The following is a 16,539-nucleotide window of genomic DNA, read 5'->3' on the forward strand; positions in this document are numbered from 1 at the left end:
TTATGCAAGAGCTGAAAGTCACACATGTTGTGTACATAGCAGGTGCCAAATGAATAACGTAACTCGGCCAGGGACATGTGATGGTAATATTTAGACTGCTATCCCTTGAACGAGTCAGTTTGAGAGAAGGATGATTATTAACAGGACTTTACAAGACTAGTAACAGGATACGATTGGCAGGCGCTATCCCCTGCATAATGATAATGCCAAACAGAGATTCACTCTCATTTCCTCTCTTTCCAAGAATGTTTCAAGTGGGCCTAATATTTTGGGGTATATTTTGTTAAAATAGTGTGTAAAGCTCATGCATATGTGCACATACATTTGGGTTGAGAATACAGAGAATTATACTCATAAGCTGACCATGCACCTATAAATACTAATGTGGTTGAGAGAATTACTGGCCCTTCAGGATAGTCTATAACAGGGATCCCCATCCTTTTTTTTTACCTGTGAGCCACATACTAATGTAGAAAGAGTTGGGGAGCAACACAAACACGAAAAAGTCCATTGAGGTGCCAAATAAGGGCTGTGATTGACTATTTGATAGCCCCTATGTGGACTGACATTACTTGGCACTATACTTGGGTTTTTATTCAATTAAAACTTGCTTTCAAGCTTGGAATTCAAAAATAAGCACCTTCTTTGAGGACTCTGAGAGCAACATCCAAGGGGTTGGAGAGCAACATGTTGCTCGCAAGATACTGGTTGGAAATCACTGGTCTATAACATCCCCCAATCTTTTGGAGTGAATGGAAATGCTTGTGCTGTAAAAACAACTCTTAGTAGCTGGTCCTGAGATTTTTGATGATATCCTTATATCAAACCATGCTATTTGCATATACACCATTTTGTGACACATTCTGATACATTTCACCATTGTTTTATGGAGGGGTATAAACTCTTTACTTCTTAATTAGGGTAAAATACACCCTGATATATTTTCTATTTGAGAAAATGACACTGATTTTGTTCTAGAACATAGTTCAGCTCCCCAAAAGATTTAACAACTCAATACAGGATGCAAACGTCATGAAATAGTGGTTGTGCTAATTTTAGGGGAGACTGGATCCTCAATTGGTTGAATGGGTGAATTGTGTGCTGTTGGTGGGATGCTGGTTCAGGGAATATGTCATCTTTATGTGGTCCATTATAAAGCAGCGATGGAGGCTGGTGCAGGTCAAAATTCTCATATGTCCTTCTACAAAATGATTTAACTGTCGTCACTCGTAACTGGAAGCAAACAATGCAATTACTGCTATCATGGAATTCATGGTTCTGTTATAATCAGTACAGCATACATTTTCTAATATAAAACATTTATTTCATTTATCCATGTGTTTCAATTTTTCAATGCATATTCACAGTGTAACGTAATGCGTTACGGAACGAGATTCATGGCACAGTCCCACAGGGCTCTGTAGAAGATATGTTAATCCCTTTATGAATTAGGTTTACGTAATCGGGAAAGAAATGGACCAGCTGTCATTCAGTCTGCCCTTAATGCTGTCCTGCCAATGACAAAGCAGAAAGTTAGATCATACATAGAGTTCAAACTCACATGTCAGACTCCTAACAGCTGCTAGCTGTGTGTCTGGAAGGACCAGAAGCAATTGTGCTCTACAGATTGGAAAAATAGCTCCTAACCAGCTCACAATTATATGTAGATAATCATAGTGTAGAAGTAGAACAGAGTACTAAATGTGCCCAATGGTTGGCCCTGGGTTTATTGATCATTACAGTAACAAACAGTTCATTTACTGTAGAGCTGTTGATCTGCTGTGTAATTAGCTGCTGAAGCTTTGGATTGTTTCTTTATGGAGAGCTAAAAGTAGACTAATTTTAGGCTCTTAGTTTATTCATTTTAAATGATATGCCACAGTTTTTACTTTCACAGCTGTTTTTTTTTTTTTTTTGCACTGCAAGTGTAGGTAGCAGGAGGTAGAGTCCTTCATTTACAGGGCTGTTTCAGCTTTGAGGTATGAAGCTCTCACCATGTGACAAAAGCCCCACCTGAGAAGAAATCACATGTACTTCATACAGGAGGTTTTTGAAACTAAGAGAGTACGTACAACTTGCCCAATGATCAACTGGAATATTGAAGAAAGGTGTGACAGGGTTATAAGGTGCAAGTTCTGGGGCCCAGTGGGAGATGAGACTCAGCTGCCTCTGGTGGTATAGAGGATAAGATCATTTACTATAAGCCCACGATGTACTATTGCTTTCAAATTTTCTCACTAACTTTCATATTATTTCTTTGTAGCTCACGGGGCGCTTCACTGAGTTTTACTTCTTACAACTATTTTAAGGATTAGCTTTAAAGAAACTGAAGTAAAATCTCCCCATGACCAGCTGGGACGGTGTTCCATTAAATTTTAAGTAAGGAGAAATGCTTTTTGTTTCTTAGCAGGGCCCCTCCAGCCTCTTGCCACTTCCAGGCAAAGCAATATATGGTCCATGTGGAGATTAAAATAGGACCCATTGACTTGATATCTAGGGCACAGTGGGTCCCCAGCCATTTAATTGCCTGGGATTTCTGATGGGATCCATGCCAACAGCAACAATAAAGTACATTTCCCTATTATATTCTAGCATACCATAAACAAGTGCTGGCATTTGTGACACTGCTCTTTCATGGTTTATATCTTATCTGTCTGACCGTTCCTTTAAAGTTGCCTTCTCTAACTCTACTTCTACTATGTTCCATCTCTCTGTCGGAGTTCCTCAAGGCTCTGTTCTAGGCCCTCTGCTGTTCTTGGTTTATACAACTTCGCTAGGAAAACGTATTCAGTCGATTGGACTTCAGTTCACCTTTATGCTGATGACACCCAACTCTACTTGTCTACTCCTGATCTTTATAATTTTTTTCTGTAACATGATCATCAGATGAAAGTTCATCACATGAAAAGATAAGAGGAGAGTACAGTTAATATATAGTTGAATATACAGCAGAATTATGTGTACTGTGTTGTAAAATTATTCTGATGATGCGCTGAGATAATAACTGTTGTCCAAGTGATGAAATGTGCCTGATTTTTGTATCAGCATTCATTTTCTGTATACTGGGAGCTATCTCATTTTGTTTTCAATGACCAGCAACAACAGGGTACAAGCTATAGCTGTAGTTGGTGGTTTCTGTAATGGTCTCTGATTTAGGTGTCCCAAAAGTCTTGATTGGGGGCACTCTCTGACTGATTGCTTCATTGAAGGGCAGCACACTATATGGGCTCCTACTATTGTTCTAATTGTTCATGCAAATGACATGATTAAGCAGAACTGCACAAAAATCACCTCATGTGCAAATGAACTAGACAACATGGGGCATTGGCAAATAAAATGTTCTAACCTGCTCAATTCCAAATTGACTGATATGGAAATCTGTAGTGGTTTGCAGATCACTATCCACATACCAATAATTGTATGAAACTTTTGAACCATATGGGGGGCGGGGCTTGCTGGCTATCCAAGATGGACGCGTGAACGCTGCGCTCCATCTGTGAGGAGTATGCTTTGAGGGAAGTAGGTGCGTTCTTGCTCCTCTAGCTGCAAACAATTTACAGCCTTGATTCGCGTAAATGAGGAGAAGCAAGAGGACGCAATCGAAGCAACAGAAAAGGGTCACAGCCTTCTTTAACCCGGCCAAGACTTCTTCGCCGCCAACCAGTACTACTGCGGCGGCCATCTTGGAGCCGTTGCGCAGTTCACTTAACGCTGCTCCGCTCATGATGGAAGCTAGTTCAGCGGCCCAAACTCCTGCTACGGCAGCCGAAATCAGAGAGATGCTTCTCGATGTAAAGCAGGCAATCCGTGAGGACCTTAAACAGCTTTCTGATGATCTTAAAAAAGACATCGCTGACCTGGGAGACCGCACGGCGCATCTGGAAGAAAAGCTGGGTGAGTTGGCTGAGGCCCATAATGATCTAACTGACTGCCAAAATAAACATCAAACTGAACTTGATCGTCTATCAAGTAATGTCATAGACTTAGAAGACAGATCTCGTAGGAACAACCTACGTTTTCGGGGAATCCCTGAGTCTATTCTGCCTAAAGATCTGGAAAACTATCTCACTGACTTGCTCAAAATAATATTGCCGGATTTGCATGCTCTCGAACTGGCAATTGACCGCATACATCGGGTCCCGAAACCCAGGACGGCCCCAGACAATGTCCCCAGAGATGTCCTTGCAAGATTTGTTTTTTATCAAACTAAAGATAAACTCTTGTCTCTGGCCCGGAAAAAAGATAAATGGCCGCAACAATTCCAGCAGATTGAGGTTTATATGGACTTGGCTCCAGCTACCTTACGCAAAAGGAAAGCCTTCGCCGACGTTACTAAAACGGAACAACAATATCCCGTATCGCTGGGGATTTCCAGTCAAGTTGATTGTCCTACGAAATGGGACACCTACGACTCTGTCCACAGTGACGGAAGCTAAAAAAGTTCTGGCAAGATGGGATATACCCTCACTTCCAGCCAACGATGAGTTGCTGCAAAGGCACTCTCCCTCGCATTCGCCTAAGAAAATACAAAAAGAGTGGCAGAAAGTTTGATACCTCTTCTCTATTTCTACATATTCTACTTCCCTCCTATGATGGCTAAGTATATTTGCTATTTAGTTCTCCTTGACCGACAGTCCACGGTCGATCTTTCTCCTCCCCCCGAGGCTCCACGAGATCTACAGTTGAGCCGATTGGTGGTTTCCAGCAGATAACCACAATTCTTACCTTGTTTTACTATGCAATACAGGGTTGATTTTCATGTTGATAATTTAGTTATGATGTTTATTTTACACGGTAGTACATGGCACTGTTTATTTCAGGTTGTACATGTCTTTGTTTCTATGGCTAGGGTGAGCGTGCACACCTTTTATCACAATGGTACGGTTTTACTCGATAAATTGTAGGGGTCTCAACTCCCCGAATAAGCGCAATCAGGTACTTAATGACGCATATAAAGCTAAAGTCGATATATTGTTCTGCCAAGAAACTCATTTTTGCAAATCGGCCCCCCCAAAAAATTTTTAATAGAAAATTTCCACACCACTACCATTCCTATAGTATAAATAAATCCAAAGGTGTATCGATCCTTATCTCTTCTAGACTTCCATTTCAGTTTAAGGGTGTGCACGTTGACCCTGCCGGTAGATACTTAATGTTGGTATGCTCGCTTGGTAATGTGACATATTCTCTTATTAATGTTTATGCTCCTAATGAACATCAGAATCGTTTTTTTTGGAAAAGTTCTCCCTAAGCTACTACAATATAAAACTGGTAAAACAATATTGGTTGGGGACTTCAATATGATTTCGGATCCAGATGTGGATATTCTAAAGGGTACGGGGGGCTCAGTGGCTAGTCCACAAAGACAACATATTAGCCGATTTAGGGACCTAATGCATTCTCATGGGATGATTGATGTATGGCGAGCGAAAAACCAGATGGCTAGGGAGTATACCTATTTTTCCCCTCGCTTCCACACCCATACCAGAATAGATACATACTTTTCAGACCCTCAGACCACTGCTCAGGTTACAAAAGCGTGGATAGGGTTTAGGACGTGGTCTGACCATGCTCCTGTAGGACTTGAACTCCCAGATAGCAATTCCCTATGTGACAAGTTGCCATGGAGATTAAACGATAGTTTGCTCCTACGAGAAGACAATAAGCTTTTGATTGAACAGGTCATCCTCCAGTACTTCTCTTTTAATACCAATGGCGAAATAGGACCGCAAGTAGTGTGGCTAGCTCATAAGGCGGTTCTTCGGGGAGAACTTATTTCTTTAGCACGTAAAATTCGGAACTTACGGGGAGAATCTCAATTGCAACTTGAAACAAAACTGTATAATCTAGAGAGACAAATTCATCAAACTTTTGGACCATATTATTATGTCCAGCTTTAAAGGGGACCTGTCATCCTAAGAAATAATTGCAAATTCTATTTTATTGTGTGAGTCTAGCAAACTGAAATTTACTTACACCATATAAATTGTTGAAATCTTGTTTCCATAATTTTGGAATCCACAATCACTGCAAGCGGTATATGCTATTTTGTGTAAACTGTTATCAAGCCAAGTTTTGCATCATCCCAAAATCTCAAATATAGGACAAAAACAGGGACCTGATGCCCATGCACAGGCTACACGGGAAGGGAAGGCAAATATATATGGATGCTTTAACAAAAAAAAGAATTTGGGTTTCATGTTTAATTTAAAAAGGACATGAAAAGGCTTTTTCTGTCTGGATGACAGGTCCCTTTTAAACCAAACACAACCAGGACAATGTTGATTCTAGTGTATGTTGATGAGATATAAAAGGTAAAATATAAAAGCTACACCTTTTAATAGATTCCATTTCATTTTTACACATAGTGCTGCATTTTGTTCAATCAGGGTAGAGATCTAAACTGAAAACCTTTATGTAAAACGTCAGTGATGTGTTTGTTCTGCCTCAGCTGATGTTTCTTACTGTATCTCTTCCAATTCTCAAAATCTAAATCATAATAGTATTGATTCGTGCTTAAAGTTTTACTTCTTGGCTGTAATCGTTAAAAAAAATTGGGATGCAACCAAAGTGAAATATTTTAGCTTTTTGATTATGAATACTTTTGTTATTCCACCTGCCAGAAAAGTGTTGATGCTTTGTGACTGCTGAATTAACCATGGCACAATCGGGGCACCAGTGTCTTGACCAATATTAGCTTGGAACAATTTTCACTTCTCTTCCTACTGAATAGAAAAACAGTGAGAAGTAGGTGAAGTGCACTCTTACAGAAAGAATTCCTCTTAAATACCATCTCAGCACTTGTCTGGGTGAGCTCATTGCATTGTCTGGACTGAGATGGATTAGTACATCACGGATACATCCTGACAGTTACATAAAGCTGCTCTTTTGCACATATGCACTTTTTATACCCAAGTGAGTGCTTCAAAATGGCTCCTTATACATTTTCACCTGACAATGTCAGGATGCTGCAGCATGTGAAGTGTTTTACATGCTGCACAACGGGAAGATTTTTTTCAGGGTCATTGTCACTTGAGAGAGTGCACATTTCTATCATCCTAAGGGTTCCTAAAGAATTTCTACAAGATCTGTGCTACATTATAATATTACTCCAATTTAGCACCTTCATTTTTGGTGCCTTAGGTCTGGGCCTTTGCGGCCTTGCTGCAAATCCGGGCCTGGGGCTAATGGTCATTATCTCACAGCCAGAAAATATGAGAAAATACAGTTCAGGTGGATACCCTAACAATCTTTCCATTATATGAGGGGGAATTTAATTAAAGGATGGGGAAAGTATATCCCCCAGAGATTGTTCAGCTACATCCAGGTCTGGACTTGGATTCAAAATAGGCCCTGGCATTTCAAGTACACAGGAACCCAAAAAGCCCCCACCAGCCCAATAAATAGTCACTGTCTATGGTAGCCCCTCTTGCATTTGCCAGAACCCATAATTTGCCAGTCCAGGCCTGGCTACATCTCTAAGCACCCTCTAAAAGCCTTTGAATGTCAGTCAGTGGAGTAAATACCGGCAGTGAGATTGCACCCAGTCCTGCACCACCATGGGGTCCACCAGAAACATAAATGGCTTAAACATCTAACACTGATCTTCACATGTGCGGGCATGCATGTTAGGGGCAGGGGTTCCAGGGACATGGGTGCAAATCCGGAACCCGGGCCCATGGGACTTTAGTTACACCACAACTAAATCCTAACAGGCTGTCATAATACATTTGCTTTTTTTTATTAAAAATCAAGAAACACTGAAAGCCACAAATATTTATTTTGCTTATGATGCCCCATTTAGAGTGAAGCACATGGAAGATGAGATCTACTCCATCTAGAAAATAGGTATATATATCTCCATTAAAATTACATTTGTGCTAGCCTTATAAACAATACATGCTTATAAACAAATACAACATGAAATATATTAGTAGTCTGGGACTGGATTAAGGTTCAGAAAACATCCAGTGTTGGCATGGTCTCTCTTCACCCCACCCCTGTTCATATCCTTTCATTCTTTTAGTACAAAAATAGTTTATGATTGCATCAGTTTCCTTTTCACTGAACTATTGTTCTGGCTAACAGGTTACATTGCTGCTAACAGTCGGCATGCTTCTTTTTAGAGAGGCATCTGGACTATGCTTACCATTTTAACACTTGCATGCCTAGTTTACATCAGCTAGGGAACATATTTTTACATTCATTTGCAGTAGAATCTGCTCATTCTTTCTTATGCTGTCTATAGAAATGGAACTAGATTAAGTATTCTAATTGGAATCAATATATTATGTAGGCTTTTTATACCTTGCCACCAAGATCATTTACCGAAAAGAACACTTTAATTCCAGGAATGCGGCCTTAGCACCCTTTAAGGGGGTGTAGCATTAGGACACCCTCCCATGGTGCCTTTCTCACTGTAAACATTCAGATCATGTGGGCACAGTTCTAAAGGAAGGGCTCCAGAGATCAAGAACTTTCATTATACACCTTGGCATAGACCGAGGGCCAAGTCTGTCCATCTCTCCTATAGAAACACCAAATAATGTAAATCAATAAGCCAATCTCCTCTAGTTAGATGTGCTTATAGCAATGTTATATTGAGACTGGTAACTACAAGTTATTGGTGTGCCAAAGCATATTATATTGCTACATAAGGAATGTGTAGTAAGTAAAATGGATTAAAGGCTTTCTGACATGCAGCTGCAGTCTAGCAGGTTGTGGTTAAAACAGATGCTTGGCCTTTTGTTTTGCAGACAATAAAACATTTATGAAGCTGAACTAGTGTGGAACCCAAATATTTGCACATTTAATGCATTGAGCTTTACATGAAACGGTGTGTCTAAATGATTACTGATGGCAAAGTTATGCAAAGGGTAAAAGGTTTTTCTTTATAGAAAGATTTATGACAATGTGCAAGTCACACATAAACTCTATTCCCAAAGCCTTTCATGGACCCCAGACTATTCTGTATCTCTGCTCAGACTCTGTACATTAACCACAACACACAAGAACATGGACTTCAGAGAACTACTACTCAAATGTTGCTTTGTTTTTTTCAGATTTAAAATGTTAAAAGTGTTCTTAAAGAGTTCCTCTGTTCAAAAATAGTTTTATGCATAATGAAAGAAATTTTAATTCTAAACAACTGTATTTTCATTTTTACATTTGCCATTATTGACAAATCAGCTTCCAAGTTCTAAGGACTCTTATTATTGTTGAAAGAAAGGGGATATTTTTCATCCAATGTGCACTTCTCTGCAACTTACATTGGGAGAGAAATGCAGATCAGAATATTTACTGACATATGATAATCCTTAACTTTAATAAGAGGATACAACTTCTGTACCAATCTCCAGCAGCCCGTCTACACGTCAACGACACCTTCTCACACAGCTTCCACAGCCATTCCTCTTTGCACTGGCGATAGAAACTCCTGTCATTCTAATCCACATCTCCTCCAGTCTCAAAGGTCTGTGATTGGGGAATGTAGAAGAACAAATATCTCTGTATGCGGATGATGTACTATTGTATCTAAATGACCCAGGCCCATCACTGCAGACAGTACTTACACGAGTCGAAAGTTTCAGAATATACTCAGGGCTCACAGGCAACTGGGAAAAAAATCTAGCATCTTCCCTTTAGATACTGGTATGAGCCCCCAACACTTCCCTCCCACGCCGCTTGCTTGGGAAGAGGCATTAAAATATCTAGAGATCATGGTAGACAGGAATAAAGAAAGATATAAAGAAAGATATATCGACTTGAATCTTAGGCCAATCACTATGTCACAGAAGCTGAAAACCTGGAAAATGCTCCCCCTGACAGTTTGGGGCAGGATTAACCACCTAAAGATGATCTTTCTGCCCAAGTACCTGTATATACTGTATTGCACAACTCTACTATCCACATACCAAAAATAATGTTTACACAAATTGAGCAGATTCAAGGTTATTTAAATGGGGGAAGAAGTCCCCCAGATTCAAGAGGACCAAGCTGAAGGCCCCAATTGAAGAAGGGGGATGCTTTTGTGTTGCAATTCTCAGCACCCAAATAAAATTTGTTCAACCGGCCTTTGTTGAGACTCTGTACAACCTGACTCCCAAAAAGATGGTCACAAATTTATACTGGAATTTGAAATGTCCTATATACATGACAAAGCTACCTTTTCAAAAATAATGAACCCAGCAGTTTGTCTCTTATGTGTAATGTAATAGATGATCTTGTACCATAAAATGCCAAGTGTGACCTTTGGCAATCAATGTTGTTCTATGTGAGGAAAGCACTCCTTATTAAATGGCTGAATGCTCAACCCCCCCCCTCTACAAAATACTGGCTAGCTGTTGTCCACAAGAACCAGCCACTGATACAACTAACTTATATGGCATGGGGCTGCCCTGATAAATAATACATTTGGGAGAATTGGAACTCGGCTATCTCCTAAGTAGAATATCTGTAGGACCACAAGGGGGACTGATGTGAAATGGTTTTCCCTTATGGCATGTTCCATGTAACCTTGTATTGTTGATTGACTGTATTGACTAATTAACTCTGCACTAGATAATACCGATAATGCTGTTCTGTTGTATCGAATTATCCCCTCCCCCTTTATTTCTGTACCCCCTCCCCAATGAAACGATAAATCAAAACTGTTAAAAAAATAGAAATCCCCCAATTTTAGGTTTGCAAAGGGTTAATAAAATTCTTTAGAAAGTTGCAGTTTGCTTTTGTGGAACCAGGAAAAAATGGCATCAGTTCCAGAAAAATTTAAAGCCATGGGCAAATAAATCAGGGATCTACTGCATAGAAAGAACAATTGATAAAAAGGATGGCATAAAAGTTTCATGTAACATTAATGGAAATGGGAGGGCTTGGGGTATTTTTGGCTTTTATATAGAGTGCCAGTGGCTGTCGACGAGTTTTGATATTTGTCGGAGCAACTTTATATTTAGTTGGCATAGCCTATACTCCAGGGGCCCCTGTCAGACAATGGGTTAATAAACCATAGAGGGCTTCCTAAAATTAATGACAATTAACTAATTTTTGGATCTATTTCTACATTATGTGGAAACAAAATTGTTGCTGAACCACAGAACTTCTACATGAATACAAATAAATACATAAATCTAATGTTTAATAGCTAAGACCACTTATGCCAAGAGCACTATTGGTGGTCTCTTCATTAAGGGGAACAAATATGCAAACTCGGCCAATTGAAATAATGTATATAGTGATCAGCAACATACTGTACATTTCTGCAAGATACAGTAACATCTACACATAGCAGTTTATAGTCATGGCACAAAATCCTGCAGTTATGATAGTACAATATAAAAATGTCAATTTGTAAGAGTTTATTGCCTTACTGAGCCCATCTCAACTCATAGTTTAACATTATAGTTTATGGATTCATATCCAAAACTGCATTGTAAATATATATAAATCATTGTATGGTCTTTGGTTGTATGACTTTGTCATGCCTGAGTATTCTGTGAAGGTCTGTATCCCTGTATACCAATATGAATGTATGATCAGCTCTCAGGGTAGACTACTTTGCCATATTATAGGCGATGGTCGCAGGTGTGGTCAACCATCTTAATAACAATGCAGCACAAAGAGAGCTGTATGATTTTGGACCACAACGTTTTGAGATATTCATATCCAGTCTTTAGTGCAATACTACCTATATAGCAATAATGTAGAATGGCTTGTCAATAAATGTAGTTGATAATGCAACAAGACAAACATTTTAGCAAACTGTTGCACTAATCGGACAAAAACCACCATGTTGTTATTCATAATGCAGAGCTTGCCTCCCAAAATTCCAGCATAACCCCAATTTATGCATGATGCACCAATACAGGTGGAAGTTGCTTCATGGTGGGTGCAGTTACTTCTAGCATGCCAATGCATGTAGCATCAATAATGGGATTCACATCCAATTAGTTTAGCACAATCCAGTTAGGCAACCCAACAGCTCACAATCTTCTCTTTCTGGGAACTTGGCTATATGTTACAATTTCTAGATCGTAAGTTCTTTTGGGCAGGACCCTCTTCAGCTATTGTATTGGTTATGGGTTTGGTCCTTTTAACTCTTGTCTTAGTTTGCCTGTATGGCTATTGTTGTCCAGTACCCCTGTATACATCTCTGCAAAATATGTAAAAAAATCTTTTAATCCCAGCACACATTTATCTACTCCGCAGCTCTAGCAGATCTACAACATCAGACCATAACATAGTTTCTGGAGAACCAAAGATTGCCTATCCTAGCTGTGATTTTCTACATAACGCTCTATGCAAGCATAGAAATAAAACTTACTTTGCCTTTATTAAGGGTCCTACCCCTTTTCTTTACTCTCTGGGTGTCTCCCATCTGCAACAACATCCTTTCACACTGTTTTCAGGTTAGTGTTTTTGGAGACTGTGCCCAGGGCATCAGCTTTATTAAGATACTGCATTGTCTGTGTTATTTTTCAGGAAGCAGAAGGAACAGTTTCTTCCTGTATATTGCCTTCTGCTTCAATGTCACTAAGTAAAACGTATATTTGAGAAACAGAAAATGTTTGATCTAAGGCTTTTTGTAATTTGAACAAATTCAGATAAGTGTCAAATTCAATGTTTTTTCCTGCTACTGTACCCAAAGTATTTTTAGGGTTTGCCTCTGGAAAGTTTCACACAGCCCAGGAGACTCTTGCCATGATACCTTATTTGCTATACAGTTTTCCCTGAATTTTCATTGTCTTTACATCAACAGTTTCTGAGTTAGCCCAATAAATTTTTCCACTAATTAGTATTGTTTTGGTACACAAATAATCCCTCTGGGAATCAAGTTCTTGGCTTAGAAATGCCATTTTATGAGCCAGAGCAAATGGAAACCACAGTCATTGTTATAAACTCTAGAAACATGTGTATAGGGCACAATAGACCTAACGAGAGACAGAACATTGCCTTCCCAATCCTCCTCTAAGAAGCCATAATCATTACATGTGCCTTAGTCGTACACGTGTTCCCACCCCCTGAATATGCAGCTGTCAGAGTGTGTGTGGGCTGAAATTACATGCCATTCTCTCTCTCTATGGCACATTATAATACAAAACATCGCTGGCTATGTTCCAGCTTCCCACCTTCACCTACAAGCTTGCTTATTATTCATTCTTTTAGCTGATCCAGGTGAAATCACAAACTAATTGCTGGCAATAATACAAATATGTACAATTAGGTAATCTTACATGTTCCAATGATCTACCAGCTATAATAACAGCCGTGTCAGGGGAGTGGCAGTAAAAATGTTTGTGAGGGCACAGGGGTGGGTTGTGGAGTGTTGTTGTTAAGCATCACTGGCAGTATTGGAGGAGTAGCTTTAAAAACAAATGATTCTGGCTTTCAGGGATGAGTAGACATAGTTTACAGGGAATGATGTGGAGTTGGTATAATACTATAGGGATAGAATGGGGTTCTAGGCTGTAAGCAGTATTTTTACCAAGGGCTTTTAAAACCATTTAAAAAGTGTTAGATACAGTTACTGGGAAATATTTGGGCAGATTCCCTAAAGGGCAAAGTGACTAATGCTAGTGAATATTCGCCAGCATGACGTCATTTTGTAACTACACTGATTCCCTAACAGGCACAGGTGTCTCTTCGCTTGCGAAGGAGATTGACACTAGCGTTGCTTCGCACTCTAACGTCAGGCGAATTTTCACTCTGGCGAACGGACGTAACTCTGCAAATTCAGTAAGATGCAGATTTTACTGAACCTCTTGCACCAAACTTGCCTTCGCCACCTCAGACCAGGCAAAGTGCAATGGAGTGGATAAGACTTCCTCAATTTTTTGTTGAAAACTTCTCTAAGTCCCAAAACATGCTGGTGTCTTTCTCCTTTTTTCAGGGTGATAAGCTGCAAAAGATCGTAAAATATTTTTTGGGTACCCAGGTTCCCCCCTACATTTCCTAACATATGGCACACAAACTATACACTGGGCTCATGTGTAGGGCATTCTAACAACTCTTGTTTATTTTATAAAGGTTCCCTGGACTTGTGTAATGTAATGTATTTGCTGCAATATATACGTCCATTCAACTTTACAAATTAGCTAACGCTAGCACAACCTCGCATTGCTTGGCGAAGTAACACTAGCGCAACTTTGCCAGCATTTGGCACCCTGGACGGGACTTTGAATTTTATGGAATTTGCGCTGTCCTGGCGAATTTACACCTGGCGAAGTGTTGCAAATTCCTGAATCGGTCGCTAGCGAATTTGCGCCGCTTAGAGAATTTGCCCCAAGGAGTAGTGCTATACTTCTACTGAGAAGTTAATGTGAAAGTGGCATTATATTACTAATAAGCTGGAAGGCTCAGTGCAGCACAGGGCTAAATGCCTGATCTCAGACAGTCTGACCTTATGTAACAGATGTGTTTTATGTTCTCTGGGCACTGTCACTTTCAAAACATTTCATTTTAGGGTCTGGCCACACGGGCAGATTCGGGGAGATTAGTCACCGGGCGACAAATTTCCTCTTCTTCGCGGTGACTAATTTCCCCGATCTGCCTTTGCCCCCTGGCGATTTTCATTTTAGCTGGCGGAAGGCAGGAGAAGGCATATCGGGGAGATTAGTCGCCGTGAAGAAGAGGAGATTTGTCGCCCGGCAAATAATCTCCCCGAATCTGCCCGTGTGGCTAGACCGTTTAAGGGTTTTTTTACCTTCCAAAAACATTTTTCAGTTGAGTTTTTCAGACACCAGAAATAAGGACGTTTATCAAGCTAGGCAAGTCATGACCTGTAGTTATCTTACAGGTGGAGCACAAAAGATCAACTTTCCCAGGGCTTGACTGCAAACCTAATGAAAAAACAGACAATGAGCAAATCATCGACTGCTCATATAGAATGCATCTTTTCCAGAAAATGTAAATTCTAGGGGAAACACAATATTCCAGCATTTGCGCATTTAGAATTGGTAAATGAGCCCTTATAATTTGTTATTTCCTCTGCAGTTTACAGTCACCTCCCTGTTATAAAATCCTGGCATGTAAGATATACATGTAGCTGTATTCACATATATACAATAACATTCATGCCTATTAACATTGCATCTGACCTAGTGATAGAGCCTTTCAGGCCTGAGCTCCTTTGGTTTGCTTGTCCTCCTATGCTGTGCTCACTACTCCATACAAGCAAATTCATATACGTGCTAGTCTCTGTTAATTCTAGATGCCTTGTTCCCAGATATGTTTTGCTCTGTAGCTTGTTCGAAATCAAACAATTTGAGGTGTTCCTCTAATCCCTAAAAAGGACAAACTTAAAACTTTAAAAATTCTTCTTCCCCTGTTTCAAATACTATTTTTTTCCCCCACACAGTTCCTATCAATTCTCCCTCTCCACTAAATGTTCAATCTATCCCCCATACAAAATGAATTAATTGTCCTTCCCTCTCCCTAGTCTCTGTTTTATGTATAAGTAAGATGTCTCTGTGTGAGCAAAGAGCGCAATTTCAGCATCATAATCCCCCCATCAGGTAGGACATACACTGCCCTTAAAGGAGTAGTAAACCCCTTATTAAGAAAAAACCCAACCCCCTACCCTACATAGACCCCCTCCCTCCTCCCCACCAGCCTAGCTGCTACCCCCATCAAATGCCCCTAACTTTTTACTTAGCCCTTGGGGCATCTTCTTCTCTTCGGTCTTCATTGGGAAGTAAATTCCGTATTGGCGCATGTGCAGTTGGAGCAGTCTTCAGGTTTTTGTCAACTGCACATGCGCCGAAAGTCACGAAAATTGCCAAAGCGCCAGAAGAAGACCTGATGGAGACCAAAGAAGAAGAAGAAGATCTGCACTGAGGGCTAAGTAAAAAGTTAGGAGCATTTGCCCGGGAAGGGGGGTCTATGTAGGGTAGGGGTTTTTTTAATATGGGATTTACTTCTGATTTAAGGAAGGTGTAGGGGTTATAAACTGGGTTATGGAGTCAGTACATAAATCCTTTGACTCCTCAGTTTATGGTACCTCAAACTCGAACTCTGACCCTGTTTTTAATATACTAATGTATTTTCCATGTTGAAAACAACATAAATGGCATTTCAAAACTGCAAAGTTAAAAGCTATATGAAGATGGTGTCTGCTTTTGGGAACAAATGAAAGAACTACCGGCTAGTAAGCTGATGCACTACCTTATTGACCATCCAAGCCTGTTACTGCCAACATGAATGAGGATACTGTTCAAATCTAAATCTATAGATCTATAACTAAGCCTATGTAGTTGTCAGGGGTGATCAGGTTGGGGTTGTTTTCTCTGGAAAAAAGGTGCTTGCGAGGGGACATGATTACACCTTGCAAGTACATTAGAGGACATTATAGACAAATAGCAGGGGACCTTCTTCCCATAAAGTGGATCACCGTACCAGAGGCCACCCCTTCAGACTATAAGAAAAGTAGGTGGTTCTTCACAGCTGGTTTCATGTGGAGGGGTTGAACTTGATAAACTTTGTCTTTTTTCAACCCGATTTAACTATGTAACTATGATCCACTGCCACTTGCATATTACTCATAGC

The sequence above is a fragment of the Xenopus laevis genome, chromosome 4L (genome assembly GCF_017654675.1).
Source record: "Xenopus laevis strain J_2021 chromosome 4L, Xenopus_laevis_v10.1, whole genome shotgun sequence".
In the NCBI taxonomy this organism is placed as follows: domain Eukaryota; kingdom Metazoa; phylum Chordata; class Amphibia; order Anura; family Pipidae; genus Xenopus; species Xenopus laevis.